General features: G+C 36.1%; 1 long non-coding RNA gene across 1 annotated transcript in view; it reads left to right on the top strand.

Annotated features, from left to right (window-relative positions):
• The window catches only part of LOC139698681 (uncharacterized), a 64,407-nt gene extending 53,783 nt beyond the window's left edge, over nt 1-10,624 (top strand). Inside the window, exons 2-3 of the long non-coding RNA XR_011703005.1 lie at nt 9,243-9,315; nt 10,613-10,624. This is a non-coding gene — a long non-coding RNA (uncharacterized lncRNA). The remainder of the gene's footprint in view (nt 1-9,242; nt 9,316-10,612) is intronic.
• Nucleotides 10,625-18,149: the final 7,525 nt, after the last annotated feature.

Raw genomic sequence — 18,149 nt, 5'->3', positions numbered from 1 at the left:
TTACACTGACAGTAAAATGTGTTAAATGTGTCTGCTTACATTGCTTAATTACCACTCATGTGACGATATCAAATTGGAGTTTACAATTGGTGTTTAAGCAGAATAATACTATTTCGCGCAATTTAATTTTCTTCACCGCCATGTTATGCCATATTTCTAGTCTTGTTTTTTCATGACGGATACATTCTTCAATTCTGTGTTTGGCGGTGTCCTCTGTTAAGCAGACATCACATAGGTTAGTTCTCGATTTCCCAATTTTGTGAAGGTAATTTGAAAAATTTCCATGACCTGATAGCATTTGGGTACATTTGTGTGAAAGTTTGATTTTTAGTTTTAATCTATCGCAAATAACAGGGAAAATGTCCTTTGTGTATGAGCCTTTATCACTGTTATCCCAGTCAGATTGCCACTGAATGATGGATTCTTCCCTCAGTCTCTTTTTTAAGACTTTTTCCTTATATATTGATTTTCATCAAGTTCAAAATTGAAGTGTGTAGCCCTTTGTCCAGATTGTAATTTGATCATAGCATTTCTTTCCAGGATCTCGTATTTTAAGGGTGGTAGCCCGCAAATTATCAACAACGCATCAGTGCTGACCATAGAGTAGCCCCTACATATTGATAACAGGCAGGGCCTTTGAGCTTCTTTTAGTTTATGGTCGATTCTACTTAGGTTGATCTTATGAACCCAAATATCGCAGCCATAGGTGGCGATGGGAATTGTTACTTTTTTGTAGATGGTTATTAAGGAGTCAGTGCCGAACTTAAACCTGCAGTATCTCCGAGCTGCCTGGAAAATTTTCTTTATTTTATTGGTGGTGTAGTTAATATGGGCTTGGTAGGATAATTTCTCGTCTAACATAATTCCGAGGTATTTAAATACGTAAGCCCTTTTTATGTTTTTATGATAAATTTTCACAGTAGGGTGTCTAGCCAGCTTGCTTCCGAAGATCATGTATTGAGTTTTAGCAGTCGATATCGTTAACTTGTTCTAAGTTGTCCATTTTTCAATCATATACTTACATTCCGCAATCATGGGTTCCATTTTGGCTCTGGTGCTTGCTTCTATAGTCAGGGCCATGTCGTACGCGAAGGCAATGAGCTCGCACCCAATAGGGAAGTCTCTTCTGAGTACCTGGTTGGTTATAAGATTCCAGAATAACGGACCAAGAACCGACCCCTGTGGACAGCCTCTTTTTGAAATCTTGCTTGTTTTTGTTGTTTGCGTGGAGTATCTGACCTCTCTATTATTAAAATAGCTGAGCTTTATTAGATTAGCTGGGATCCTTAGGGTCTTGAGCTCCTGTATAACTGAAGGCCACCAAACGGAATCGAATGCACCTTTGATGTCGATAAAGATGACGATGGTATATTTGCTTTTATTGTCGATTAACCGTAAAGGATGGTGAATGGCATCCGATGTGCTTCTCCCTCTCCTAAATCCATATTGGTTAGGGTGGTAGAGCGAGTTGTTGAAAAAAGCTTCAATTCTGCCCTTGATAACTCTTTCAAATATTTTGCCCAGATCCGGAAGCAGTGTGATTGGCCTGAATGAGGAAGGTTCAGATGGATCCTTTTCCTTAGATTTTAAGATGGTATGCAAAGTTCCGATTTTCCATGAGTCTGGGAAATAAGAAAACATGAGACAATCGTTAATTTACTGCAGATTGATAATTCCTTTCATTGACCGGTTTTCCTTATTGTGAAGGTCTCTTGTTTCGAAGGCCATTTTGGCGATATTATCCTGCCTTTTTGATGGTACAAGTAAAATACACACAGCATGGATAAATGATATATAAATATTTGTTTACCCTTTCATATGACTCCGTTGGATAAAAATTCATAAAAATTAGAATAAGAATTATTTGGAAAAAGCCCATTTAAACATTAGATAATCATGACTCACTATTTCAAACAAAAAGATCGGAAAAAGGGAAATTAAAAAAAAACTAGTTTGTTCTGAACAATGATAATACTAAATGATATTTGAAGTTAAAAGATAAAATAGCAATGGCAAAAAAGTTTACATTTTGTCGATTGAGTTGAGCTGAATGATTTATTTGATGAATAAAAATTTCATATCTACATATCTTCCAACGTGTTGATTTGTTTGTAAATTTTGAGCCCTTAAAACATATGGAATAAATTGTCAAACACTGGTCATTAAACACTCGCTACCGTCAGCTCACTATATTTTTTTAAATTGCTGAACAAACATGTAAATACAATGCTATATTCTATCCACAATCACCTCCAACTAATACTAATCACACTAAATCAATACAATAAAAGTGTTAAGCAAGCAAAAATATACCAACAAATCTCCGTCACATTATAATGTCAATACAATATATTATATAAATATGTAACAAAACTGTAATAATGAAAATTCAACAACAATGGCGTACATTTGAACAATATTTGCACATAATTTAGCTTCTAAAATTGAACAAATCAGAATTTTTATCACAATACATAGGAGTGATATTTTTTCTATCTTTGCTGTGTTATTTCTCCTCTGAACTGGTTTTAATAAAAACATTCGCGTTTTGTCCGTTCATCTTTTTGCTCCTGTGAGTGATTAACACTAAAAAATAAATCAAGAAGTTGGAATATATGTACGTTGTCATATATGTATACCGATAACATTCTTCAAAAAATCCAAAATCGATCAAAATATTTAGTAATCAACGGTAGAATTGATATGCAAGTTTAAACGGAGTACGCAGTTGTATTGCTACAGAAGTAGAATTTAATTCATGTATGTCGAACACCCGGTCAATTATGTCAACTATTGACGCAGAAAAAAGGAATAAAATAGTTTAAAAAAAAGGGCAAGAAACTGTCGAAAGTAATTCCTTCTCTAAATAGGAAAAAAATAACTTGCTGCATGAAAGGTATCTTGTGTATAATGAGTTGACGTTGGTTTTGGTGCTTGAATTTATAAATATATTGTGCTACTATACAAATGATATATGCACTGTGAAGAATCATATGTTAATTTCATATTTTTTGCGGAACCCTGGTTTTGATTAAACCAAACGTCAACCACGATATTACGCAATTTGAGGAATCTCGAAATTCGAAAAACACATCCAAAGGCAGATAGATGTTAAGGCATCCACAAGCTTGATCAAATATAAATCTCCAAAATGTCTAAAATTATTTCCCTTAACAACCATTCAAATCACATAACAAATCATAAGTATTGACTTTCATATTTTCTCTGTGAAACGCGGGGAATAACGGACTATGGAATACATGTATCGGGCCTGTCATAACGCATATACGCGTGACACATATACTATGAGGACAATGTTACTTCAACGCATACAACATCCAAAGAGACAAGAGGAGAAGGACACCGTTATCAAATTTATTTGTGAATATAAAAAATTACAAGTATATTCTTCATTAAAATCGAGGGATTCGCATTACTTCATACTGTTGAAACATTCCCCATTCATTTCCAGGGAATAGGATTTTGCCATTAATGCGTAAAAGCATCCAATTTAGATTTATCATCCTTCCTGCTTACTCTGTAGTTCACGAAAAAATTGTGACTAGGATACTGACCAATAATTGAAGAAATGTGAAATAGGATACTGACCAATAATTTGTGAGTAAAATATTTTTTTGTTAAAAGGTTTCCGAACTGTTTGAACAGACTTCGTATGATAAATGATCCTACAGCTACAGCTGACTTTCCTCTCTAGGGATGGCTATCAAGAATGATCTGACAAACTATTGACTTTAACTCTCGCTTTTATTGCAACACTGAGTCCATAATATATGCTCTCACTTCGCTTACCTTATTCCAGGATACCTACTAAACAGGTGACCTACTTTTTCTATTTTATGATTTCCAACTTTATTAATTATCTTTAACCTGCAGTAATCAGAAAACATTAAGTATGAGTTGCCAGAGATAGACGTTAATATAATTTTTGATTTCCTTCCTCGTAACTGAGCATTTCTTTTCATTATCTGACATTTCTTTTGAGTTGCTTAATCCCGTGGGTATTATTATTCAACCATTTCATATAGACGGAAGAATTCTTTCGAATTTCAAAGGGATTTTTTTCACGTCATAAAAGACAGGATGCTATTGCATCACTCCATTAGATTCGCAAATACACACATGTGCGCAGGAGAAACTTGACGAATTAAACAATAAACATGAGACTTCTGGGACTTTCATTTTAATTAACCTAGATAACCTTTTCACAGAAATTCCATTGTTCTTCCCCCCTTGAAAATATCGGAAGAGTATTTAAACTTGAACTGGAAAGGAATCAGTCGTAATTTCATTCTGTGCAGCGCACGGTCGACGTCTTCGCTTTGTCTCGTTTCGTCGCTTTGCACGAGGAGGTGGTGTCAACTTGCGGGTTTATTCGTCGCCGGATTCAGTGTGTGCTGGTTCCCACTTTTGGTTTGACACAGCAAAAATTATCGAAATCGTGTCTTAATTCTCGGTCGAACATGGCGAACGGATCGAAAACATCAAGGGATTTTGAGATGTTGCTGCGAGAGCATTTTGAGAATGGACTCAGACCTATAACGAGTGGCGATTGTCGCGTCGATAGGGACGAAGCAAACAAGTCGGCGCCAAATCCTAATAAAGTCGGAAATCCTGAGAACAGAGATGTCACGGATGGACCAATTGCCGAGGTGGACACGGAAGACGTAAAGCTTAAATGGCAGTGTGTGAAACCGAAGACATCCCACCGACGAGGTAAAAATACTATTTATTTGTTTATTTTCCGTCTCTGGAACTATTAAGGCGTGTGATAGAATGACTATGAGATTTTTGAAAACCAATACTTTGCTATCGGCAGTTATTTAAATATCGAAACAACACGAACGACAGAAAGTTTATTTTAGCTTAAATTAAAAGTTAATTTTTTTATTATTTTTATCGATATGTATAATACAACACTCTCAAAAATCTTTTGATAATTTAGATGAAAATTAATTTGTAATCTGATTGAATCTTGTGAATATAGTAAGTGGTTGACAAAACCGTCATAATTTTTAGATCGGAAACGATAAGGGTACCACGTGACGTAGCATTGAAATTTCGTATTATTCTATACAAATCCTTCTACTAGGCATATATCGCATGATGCTGCAAGAGACTTCATTTGCATAGTTTTCAATACGAATTATACTAATAAATAAATTATGATCACTCTTCATTGAAGAAAGGTCGTAGATCCATATTAATAGAAGTATCCGGCTTGATACGTGTCATATATGTTGAATATAATTTTAATTTTTGTGGAATTGAAAGAAGAAATGTAAATTAAATTATTTTTATGGCAACATTGAATGGCAAAATAGTTGCTATTTTACAATATCTACCATATTAAAAGAAGTAAATTCTTCCTCATTAATGAAAATCATAGTATAGTGGAATATCATTATATCAGAATGTTAAATAAGTTCGGTGACTTACCATCTTATGTAATCCATAAATTAGAATATGCGGACTTAGTTTTGGATACGATGGTTTACGTTCAAACAGCCTCGTGTATCACGTTACTCGCATGTACATCTTTTCAAAATTGACTTTCAAACCCATAAAAATCATAAAAATGTGGTACATCAAAAATCTAACAATAACAATATAATGATCATCGTAGATTAAACATTTAGATGAGAGCATTATTTTTTTTTAATATTAACTTAGTAAACGTCCGATATAACTATTGAATTTAGTGCCATATTGCCTAAATTGTAAAATCTACGATACAGCGATTTAATTCTAATACGTTAAATGAATAAATGAATCCTTCTTAGAAGATACTTGTACTTAAGCGATTGAGTTACGATTGAGTTTCATAACAATAAAATTACACATTGACTGAAAATTCATGCTGTTATGTCAAATTGCATGGAAGTGCTGTGATACCCCTGTGTTGTTAACTCTACATATCCAATCAAAATAGGTTGAATGCCATTTTTTCGTTAATTCGCGCAGTGGGAATTCAAAAAATTTAGAGATAAATCAAAAGGCTATAATTCTTGTCAATTAACATTTAATTTAACTTTACATTATGATAAAATTAATTAATACTCTTATTCACCGCATATTTTGCGCCAACTGCGACTTCGTACAACACTATGTGGTACATACCAACGTTGCTCCTTAAATATCGAAAGATATCTACGCTATTACTCTGTTTTATTTCTTCGTTACGTCCGCTCACCTTAATGCAGTCGAACAGACCTATCCTCCTCCCTCCTCTAAACCACTTACTCAACTTCCTCTTTCCTATAAGGTTTTACAACATATTTTCAAAAGCGTTCTCAACCAGTTTCTCTGAATTTTTCGGATTTATCTCAGCGATTTCCTCTCTTTGTCTACGCTCTTATCTTCCTCTCACTCACTCTCCGACTTACTTATTTTCACCACTCTACGCCACATAGCCTATCATTAAAATTGATTCTCCTTAATTCATAAAATTAAAACTGGAAATCACCTGCTCATACCTCCTCTTTTATGAAATACTTGTCCTGCAAACAGAGGATGAGTACTTAATACTCTTTTCTTCATTTTTACCCTGTAAGTGGTATGAATTTTTAACTCGATATCCCATTGAGTTCTGAGAAATGCGGGCAGTGTTTTCATTATATTTTTTGTGGGGGAGATAAATGGACATACATGAAGAAAGATCGATGCAGTATTGCCCAACATATTATTCAGTGAAAGATCTATACAGTCATTTGTACATTGATAATGAAACCGTTCGCCTCAGTTGAAACGTCAGAATAGTTAGATGTTACACGTGATTTGCAACCAGAGGGCCTATCTTCATTGAAAAAACAAATCATTGGTGAAAATTATTTCCAGTAATTGTGTTCACTCAACTGGTTTTCCATTACGTGCTTCAAAAGAAAACCATGTGAGAATGTAGCTTAAATATCCAAATAGACGTGGTGTGTTTGTTCTAGTATTGACTGAATGCTGTTCATGCTCTGCAACAAGGACCAACACTTACACCTAGCATTTGAGAACCATCCGATAGATAGCTGAAAATAGTAGAGTTACTTCTGTTAGATGCACTGGGGTTTTGCCAAAAAATTTCCTATCTAGCAGTACCTGTCTATCGCATGAATGTTGAAGGAGTTAGACTAAATGGCGTTAATTCTGATTTTCCAATTTAGTGACCACAAATCACCAGTATAATTGTACTTCTACCACCGCTGGGAAGGCCCAATCCTTGGAAATGTAGGGAAACTTAAATGAAAACATGGACAAATTAATCTCATCATAAGCAGGAATACGGAACTATCTCGTTCGATGTTAACTCCATCCCTTTTACCGCCAAATGTTTCCGTTGATTTAGGTGTTTTCGTATTGCTTAGGTCTTCTCTGTTAGTATAAATTTAACATTTCTTTCAATACGCAGAAAGGCCTGCATTAGATTCAAAACCAATCCCATTTAATTTAGTGTATCATTCCCAGACGAAAAACTGTGAGAAGTTATTGAATTTGAAAAGGAATGACAGCGGCTTATACAACTTTTGCGAAAAATACGTCAGTTTTGGACTGAATACGATTAAAGATGGGGGTACCAAATTAAAGACGCCCAAACAGGTAACGACGGAAGAATGAACAAAACAACTTATATATCAATGCACTCTGCTACGGAGAAAAACAGTGATACAGATGAAGTATTTTTACTGTGACGAAGAGTGAATCGAATGATATTTCGGTTGCCAATGAGCATATCTCTGTGGATAGAAATAAAAGGAAATATATTGCCATCGTCAAAACAATTTAACATTTGGATCACACATTGATTGCAATATTTCATTGATTCAGTACAATACATATTGAAACATTTTACAAAATATTCGTTCAAAGCTCATTGAGAAAGTAATGACTACTTAGTTCAAGTTTAAAATTAGCATTTAACTCTTGAGTACTAACACTATATATATACCATATGTGTGTATATGTATATATATGTATATATATATATATATATATATATATATATATATATATATATATATATATATATATATATACATTAATATATATATATATATACTAGAAGGCCAGACAGTAAACAAAGAGTATTATTTGGGCGTTATGAGACGTTTGCGTGAAGCAATTCGCCGAAAGAGACCAGAAATGTGGGCAGAAAACTCGTGGATTTTGCACCAATGATAACGCACCGTCGCACAGTGCTATCATTATTCGTAATTTTTTGACGAAAAATGCAACAAATACCATCCAACAGCCTCCGAATTCACCTGATTTGGCTCCCTGTGACTTCTTTCTGTTCAATCGAGTTTAAAAACCATTACGGGGAACGCGTTTTAGCAGCCGAGAGGAAGTAATGGAAAAATCGCAGGAAGCACTGATGGACATACCGAAAACCGAATATAAAAAATGTTTCGAGGATTGGATCAAGCGCTGGCATAAGTGTGTTGCAGTCGATGGGGATTACTTTGAAGGGGACAATATAGATTTAGATGAATAAACTTGTATTTTTAATTTTCTGAATAAATTCCGGGAAATTTTTGATCAAGGTAGTATACATATATATATATATATATATATATATATATATATATATATATATATATATATATATATATATATATATATATATATATATATATATATATATATATATATATATATATATATATATATATATATATATGCTTTCGTAGACGTAACACGGAAGTGCCGAATAGTACAATACACAGTAACACACAATATAGAAACACAAAAAAAAGAACACTCACGTATTTTCTTGATATTTCGACGGAAACAATCCGTCTTCCTCTGAAGATATAGAAGTAATGACTCCAGTCATTACTTCTATATCTTCAGAGGAAGACGGATTGTTTCCGTCGAAATATCAAGAAAATATGTGTGAGTGTTCTTTTTTTTTGTGTTTCTATATTGTGTGTTACTGTGTATTATATATATATATATATATATATATATATATATATATATATATATATATATATATATTTATTTATATACCTGTATATATAAATATATATATATATATATATATATATATATATATATATATATATATGCTATATGTGAATATAAAAAATACATATATATATATATATATATATATATATATATATATATATATATATATATATATATTTCATTAAATATTAATTAGCACACATTTCTGTGTCTCATTTCTTTTTATTGTACGAGGATCCTGATAATGATCTCTTAACCTATTCCAGAGAGTTCCGAGGAAGACATTGATGACGGAGGTATTGATGGACCGCATGCCATAGCACCAGGCAGGGTAGCATTGTAAGTTTACTAGTATAAACCGATAACTTAAATTCAGGGTGCGTTCCAAAAGTAATGCAATATAATTTTCCGCGCTACTCCTATTGGTTGGAGTGAAATCAAACCACTTGATGTAGGAGGAAGAGACAGTAACCTTTGCCGCGAAACCAGTCCCAGTGCTCTCCGAGCTTTGGAAGCGGAAGGACGTCAGTTATTGTAAACCTCTGGCACCAACCGTGTCACGAAAAAAATGGAATCGACGTTCGAGCAATGTCACGCAAGTTATTGTGCTAAACTGGAAAAAACTCTTGAGAAGACTAGTAAAATGATTCGTGAGGCTTATAGGGAGACTCTGCTCTTTCCTATTGACGTATTTCGAGGTGGTTAAAGGCCTTTAAGGAGGGCAGAAGGAAGAGGTTCAGGAAGAAAAACGCCCTGGGCGGCCGTCAACCAGCAAAACAGACAACTATGTGTTCGATAATCGTTGGACTTTGATCGTCGATTGAGTATCAAGATGGTTACCAATGAACTGAACTTGTAGTCTACTGTCGTGTTTCGCATTCTTACTGAAAATTTAGCGATGAGGAAAGTGTGCGCCAAGCTGGTGCCCAAGGTGTTTGCCACAACGCGCTACAAGCCCGCGAGTTCCTGGGCAAGCACCAGGAGCCAACGCTGCCTCACACCCCTATAGTCCTGACATCGCCCCAGCAGACTTCTTTTTGTTCCCTCGGATTAAGGCAGCCCTGAAATGAACCCGCTTCAAATCAGCCGTGAACCCGAACCCAATCAGCCGTGACGAAGACCTTGCGAGAGGTCCCCGAAGACGCCTTCCAGGGTGCGTACCGGTCATGGCCGAGTCGCCGAAAAAAATGTGTACCGACCCAAGGACAGTACTTTGAAGAATTTTAAGTATTTGCACAAATCTGCTCGATACATTACTTTAAAAAAAATAGATTCATTACTTTTGGAACGCATCCAGTAAAAACAATGGAACATCGGTAAAACGTATTGGTTCAATTAATTTTTCAAATTATTATTGTTTGTTTCAGCTCATACCATATAAGATTGTTTTAATCCCGCTTGAATACGATGCTATCACTGAAACGCTAAACACACAAAAATAACGCACGTTAATTTACAACCAAAAGAAAACAATATGATTATCGCAAGTGGCAATACGTACATATTTGTTTACTTTCAATAATACTTATATATTGTATATATATAAGTATTATATATATATATAATACTTATATATATACAATAATATATATATATGTATATAATAATATATATATTGTAAACCTTTCTTACACAGGAGACATGTAGCAGCAGCTGAATTGTTAATGGAAACAAAGGAACATATCAGGAAGATATTTTCCACAATGGAAGATATGATGCAACTGATGAAGAGGAAGATGGATGAAGACTTCGCCGTAATGGAAGCTTCTGCTGAAATAATTGCAATAAACGCCAGGCAGCTGGAGGCTCTGTTGCATGTGTCAGAGGATACAATAACCACGCACATGTACGATTCATTATAAAGATGCGGAAATTACCAAAACGACTAATGTGAAATTTATTTACTTCGACCCAGAATGTACTAAAATAAACTGAATTGATTATTATCTTTATTATGATTCTGCTAAACACTCCCATTCACTCATTCTTTTAGTTATTCTGCCACCCTGCATGCCACTGTTAGAGTGTTTGGCAGGGGGTGAATACACACCAAACTAATTTTGACCCGAATGTCACCGCGGTCAGAAAATGTTATTCTGATCCTTTTATGGTTGTGGAAAAAATAATATCTTAAATCTATCTGTTCTACACTTAGTCTCTCTAATTTTACTAAAATGATCTCTCCTACCGTAATAAAACACTTTCAATATCACTGCTAAACAGACGTCCTTCCAATTTATGCAAGAGAATTAATCTGTAATTTAACCTTCCTCTTCGTGAGTGATTCCCAGCCTAGCTGCTCTAATATTTTGAATACGCCACTAAGTTTATCATAGCAACACTTTACAAATCTAGCTCCTCTATGCTTCAAACAATCGTATTCGGCAATCAATCATGAGGATCCCATCAACCTTCAGACTATTCTAAATAAGGCCTAACCAGCAAATTATGGCATTTCTCTTTGCCCTTTTCATCGTATTTCCCCAGTACCTTTCTAATAAATCCTAATATTTTGTTGGCTTGTCTACATAAAGCATGTGTTTCACCCAGGAGAGGTCGTGAGTGATGGTATTGCCTAACTATTTAATCGAGTCTACACATTCGATTTTGGTGTTTCCGTTGCAGTAGGCGTTCGGTTCGGAATTGTTGTTTTTCCAAACATTTATGACGCACTTTTTTAAGTTGGATGCTAATTGTCAACTGTCTCACTAGCTTTGCAAAGCATTTAGGTCACTTGAGAAACATGCTGTGTCCTCAGGATTACGGATATCTCTGTAAACCACTGCGTTATCTCACTGTAGACTACGGAGTCAATGTCTTTAACGTAAAGTAGGATTATAAGAAGTCCAATACCACTTCCCTGAGGTTCATCTGAAATAATGTCTCCTGCATTTCAGTTAACTCTATATATCACTACTCTTTGTACCCGACCATTCAAAAAGTCATTAATCCACCCCAGGATTTATGCCATATGCTTCTGGCTTTTTGTGTAGTTTACTATGAGGCTCTTTGTCGAAAGGTTTCCTAAAATCTACAAGGCCCGCGTCCCCTGGAACATTGCTCTCTCCAAAAATAAGAATATTATGAACAAAACTCTCAAGTTGTGGCTCAGATGATCTACCCTTTCGGAAACCGTGCCGATTTTCATCAATAACTCCTGTCTATTGAGGTGTCTAACGATCACACTAGCAACCTTGTTCCGTGACCTTGGATGAAATGGACGTGAGAGAAATTAGTCTGTAATTTTTCGGTTGCTCCCTGTCTCTATTTTCAAATATTGGTGTTACTTTAGCCGTTTGCCAATCTTTGGGAACTTTGTGATCTGCTAGCGACTTATTAAACATGATTTCTTGGTACGGTAAAATTTCCGACGATAGTGCCTAAAATATGCGAGCGGGTATTTGATCGGGGCCGGAGGATTTGTCATGCTTAATACATTTCAGCAAACGTTCTCCTTCATTATACAAGAATTCAATTTTGGGCATTATGTGAATTGCACCAGAATCAAAAAATCTTAAGTCACCTCAAAAATTCGCCTAAATATCAAATATTACAAACTAGGATTCAAAATCCTTCTCTCCCTTCTGCTTCTCCATAGTTTGGCGTGAATTCACGAAGTAGATTCAATGAATCTCTTGGTAATTCAAGGTGTAATATAGAAAATCCAATTACGGAACCCATAGGACCACATTTTCGTGCTGAAAAATAGTACTTTTCTCGAATTGCCGCACTTGAACAACTTGTTATTCAAGTTAATATTAAAAGCGGTATTACGTTCAAAAATTGTGTCGGAACTGCAATTGCAATCTTCCGTCTAAATTCTATGAGGCTACTGATTTTTCTTCGGCAGAAAAGTTTCACCTTCGGTCGGATCAAAGCTCGATTCGTGCCGGACACTTCAAATACAAACTTTGGTGTACTCATTTTAAAATAAGTAAACAGAATTTAAGCGAAATCGGAGGCATGAAAACAATCTGGCTGCGGAAAAAACGGCAAAAAATTAAGCCAAAGTTTATACTAAATAGATATGAGATACAATGTGAAAATATTCCAATTTTGTTCTCATTAATTTTTGGATAAAAATAATACATTTACTTTAATATCTTGAAACCCATAATACTCACTATGATGCGCATTGGTTATAATTGTCAATGAATTCAAACATGGGGAAGACTGTTAACTTAAATCTCCTATGAAACCAAAGGCTGTGTAATTCTGTATTTATATTTACTCTAAGTAATACTATAGTGAGCGTTTATTATACTCACACACATCTTAGGATGAATAAAAACACTAAAAAAACACGTTTCATTCTCCTGTTAATAAAATCATCTCTTAAATTGCTCAAAGAACTGACCTTGAACGCATTGTCGACCATGAGCTACCCTCATTAATCAATAGCCATGAAGTTCTTTTATTTTGTTATGCTTACAGGACACGCCTGAGAAAACTGAGCTCATGTTGAAAGAGAGCATACAATGAGAAATTAGCTAATTGTCCAATACGATAAATGAACGAATACTTCCCCGAATTAGCTGACACTTAGATTGTAAATTCGACATTTTTTCACTAAGAACTCTTTCCTTAGGTTTCGCAAAATGGAAACAAGAGTCGACGATTGCATATTGAAACGTGATAATTTCCGAGTGAGTGTTACTGTTATGCGTAAAAATACCGAAGTAACCCTGACTTACAAATCGTGTGGCAGTCATCGAATAGCTCTTATGCAAAAGTATACTTTTATCATTTTCAGTCTTGTGTCTCGGAGCACGCGACAGCAACTTACCACCCGCAAAGCCGCGAGGAATGTCAAGTACGTTATTTTTCGTCGTATTTAGTTTCCCTTTAGTAACTAGTCACCTTCAGTGGCTAGTCAAACAAGAAGGCTACTATGGTCGCTGAAAGTCTTTGATTTTAATCCCACTTTGATTATTTTCTTGGATAGACGTGTAACGTGCGAAAAAAGTCCTTAGACACGAGATTATCTCAAATCCAATCGCTAAGACGAAAACAATGTCGCAGCGTGAAGCTTCACCTCTTAAGGTAATTTCAAAGACAATTTTATCTCAAGATTAAGACTGAAAAGTGTAAAGTAATACTTCTGCAGGTCGCTAATCATGGAAATGAATCGAAATTGATTAGCCGCTAAAACTATAAAGAGAGACAAAAATTGAATTTTCTTGACTCCATCGGAAACGGAGCAAATGCATAAAAGTAGAATATATAAATTAATTAAAATCGAAACTCGTTTGACTTAATTATATATATATATATATATATATATATATATATATAAACACAGATGTAGATTTTTAGAATATAGAGACACAAAGAAAGGACACTCACAATTTGTTATTTGACGTTTCGACAGCACGGCTGTCGTCTTCTGATTCTGAAGACGACAGCCGTGCTGTCGAAACGTCAAATAACAAATTGTGAGTGTCCTTTCTTTGTGTCTCTATATTCTAAAAATCTACATCTGTGTTTTTATATATTTGTGCGTCGCCGAAGAGCATTCCATTTCGAAGAGATATATATATATATATATATATATAATCTTCTTTCGACTACTTTTGGCGATGACAAACCCTTACTATGAAGGTGTTACTTCAGGAATATAATCACGTCACGTTGGTTTCATATTAAAAAAAATCAGAATCTAAAAATCATTCCCCTTGATCCGGATAGGTGAATAATTTTTAAACTTTGAAATTATCTGCGTTTTAATTTATAATAGCAGAGAACATCGTTAAAAGTTACTTTCGCGGCATCTTCGGCCATTCTTTGCACGTGTCACATTGGCTTACTATTATGCTAGAGTGAGGGCATTGAAGACACATAACGTTGAATTTCTCGAAATTACTTCGATTTTGCACTGGGTTTCGCTGAACTCACCCCAAAAAAGCCCCTCATAGGTAATTTGTCTATTACCAACTTGTAGATGGCAGAGAGTGATATTCTTATTATTTCTGTTGGCGCTCTTTACATTATTCGACGAAATTCCCCCACAATGGCATTAGCTGTGTTTTCTTTCGTCATACCAGCGACAAGATCTTCGTGCCTACCTTCATTTGAAATTCATTGTCTCTCCTCTTTAAACATTTAAAACCATCTTCTAGCTGTGATGTAGGGAATAACATTCTGTGTCGTTGAATAGGCCTCGGATGAGAATGTGCTCAGGACAAAGGAAAATTATAATGTAGCGTATTACTCGTCTTGAGTTACCTCCATCGTCGCAATCAATGATGTTTAAACTTGCAACGGTTGCGGCTTATAAATATTTCATCTATATCTACACAAATAAAATCGCGCTCAAGCAAATAAATGAGTGGCAGGAGCAATGACCATAATACTGGTCCTTGCTCCTGCCACTCAGCGTAATGTGTAAATGGAAATAGGTATAAGGAAAAGGGATAGGAACACAGTAGAGGTGAGGAAGGCGGGATAAAGCAAATCACAAGCACAAAAGTATTTCCTTTGCCGGAACTTAAACAACGGATATTTTTACTTGCCGGGCGGATGATCTAACCACTTGAGCGTCCACAGCTCGAGTGCTTGAGCTCGAGAAAACGTAGTTTACACTAAGATTTGCTTAACCAAGTTTAACCAAGTGCTCCGATTCTTCGGCCAAGAGATGGCGCCAGGAGGCAATTTCACCCGCCAAAGGAGAAATATATGAGACACAAGAGGAAGGATAAAAGGTAAGAATTCATACAACATTATAAAAAATAGGAACAGTGCGTTTCGTGGCACGCATAGCCACAGGAAAGAGACGAGCCACATTGGCCAAATGCACATTCAAATACAAAATCCCACTTTATGGCGAACAAATATTCATTCACATGGAAATAGGTATAAGGAAAAGGGATAGGAATACATATGAAGGACGAACACAGGTACAGGGAAGGCGGAATCGGGCAAACCACAAGCCTCTCCTGTGATCCTCCTTTATACGTGTTCCCATTCCTTTTCCTTATATCGAATTTTCATGTGAATGAGTATATGTTAACCTACCCTATTTCAGATCCCTCTTCATCTCTGAGTACTTTTTTCCTCCCTTCATCCCGTCCAACATCCCTATCCTGTTCCTCCCCTTTCCTCGTTTGCCTAACATTCCCCCTCCATTACAGTCTTCAACATCCCACTGCCGGTCAATACCCCCTTCATCCACTTTTCCTGCCTCCATAGGATTGCTCCTAACAATCCCCTCTCTTCGCCCACCATACCAAGCACTTCCTCATTTGTTTTCTTCTCTGTCCATTTCACCTTCTCCATTCTTCTCCACACCCACATTTCAAAAGTCTCCAGTCTACGTCTATCCTCCTGCTTCAATGACCACGTTTCCGCGCCGTACATAGCTACGCTCCATATCAAAGTTTTTACGAGTCTTTTCTTAACATCCTTACTCAAAGTCCCCGTCATCAACTCCCTCCTCCTCGTGAAAGCCTCTTTGCCTAGCGCAATTCATCTCCTTACGTCCCTACTACTTTGACCGTGTTGGTCCAAAACACTTTCAAGTCACAAAAATTGTTTTACCTGCTCTAGTTTTTGCCCTCCTATTTTAATGTTTAGGTTAGCCATTTTCTATCCAGAAAATCGCATAACCTTTGTTTTATAAATATTGATTCTCATCCCATACTTGTCGCACTGAATTTCCAATTCACTCAGCAATGCTTGCAACCCCTTGGCTGACTGACAAACTAAAGCTTGTTCATCAGCGAGCCTAACTGATTTTACGAATTCAACGCCCACTTCCATTCCTGCCTCCAGTTTTTCCCATGCCTCTTTGATCATTTCTTCTGCATACAGGTTGAACAGCAACGGTGATAATGGGCAACCCTGCCTTACACCTCTTCCTGACACTGCTTAACCGGACTCCCCGTTTCCCACCCGCACCTGAGCAGTCTAAGACATGTACACGTTGCGGATGAGCCTCTTTTCCCTCCAATCTATTCCTATCTTCTTCAATATACTCATTAGTTTTTCCCACCTCATTTTACTCTTTTCTCTATTTTTCTATTCGCTCTATCAAACGTTTTTTCGAAATCTACGAAACAGGCAAATACGTCCTGGTTGTGTTCTATATTCCTCTCGATTAATAATCTCATTACTGCAATGGCATCACGCGTACCTCTCCCCTTCCTAAACCCAAACTAATCATCCCCTAAGTAATCATTTGCCCTACTCTTTATCCTTTTATTTATGATCCTGAGAACAACCTTAGCTGCGTGGGATATCAAACTAATTGTCCTGTAGTCCTCACATGACGTAGCCTTTACCCCTTCCGGAATACGAACTAAAACTGATCTCACAAAGTCTTCCGGCCAGATTCCTTCCTCATAGATATGACGAATCAGCCCATATAGCCTCTTCCTCCCACATTTCCCTAAGACTTTTAAAAGTTCAGCGGGAATGTTATCCACAACCACGGCGTTATTTAGTTTCATCTCCCTTAATGCCCTTCCTATCTCATCGTCGAGTCGACAATTTTCTTACCCGCCTCATCTGTAACTACTAACTGCATCGACCTTCCTTTGTTACTTCCCGATAAAGATTTAACTTTCCTCTACAGCGCACCAATTTCACCCTTCCCCTGCAAACTTTCCATATCCTCGCACTGGGTCTTCCACCATCCTTCTTTTGCTTTATTTGTTGCCCACCTCAATTTATTGTTTAACTCTTTGTACTTCATTTTGCCTAATCTGTATTTACATTCTTCCATTTTCTCCGCTCATCCATCTTTGTAATTATCTCATCCGAGATCCATGGCTTCCTAGTCTTTTTAGCGTTAACGGATCCAATAGTGTCTTTTGCGGCTTTAAACAACCCTTTCTTGAAACTTTCCCATTTTTCTTCGATAGTACTTAGCTCTTTACCATCCTCCATGATTTCCTCTGCCACCTGTTTGTACTACTTCTTTTTCAAACGATGTAATGCTTCTACATTCCATTTCCTAACTCGCCGCCCCTGCCATATCTCTTTGAAACGGACGCTGCATTTCATAACAACTAAATTGTGGTCAGAGTCCGCATCCGCTTCCGGGAAGCTGTGCGAATTTATCACACTGTTTTTAAACCTGTGTCTAACCAGGTTGTAGTCCGGGGAGGGATATATATATATATATATATATATATATATATATATATATATATATATATATATATATATATATA

This window comes from Hetaerina americana, unplaced genomic scaffold (genome assembly GCF_022747635.1).
Source record: "Hetaerina americana unplaced genomic scaffold, ioHetAmer1.1.p SCAF_9, whole genome shotgun sequence".
In the NCBI taxonomy this organism is placed as follows: Eukaryota; Metazoa; Arthropoda; class Insecta; order Odonata; family Calopterygidae; genus Hetaerina; species Hetaerina americana.
This window is presented reverse-complemented; position numbering and strand designations above follow the sequence as displayed.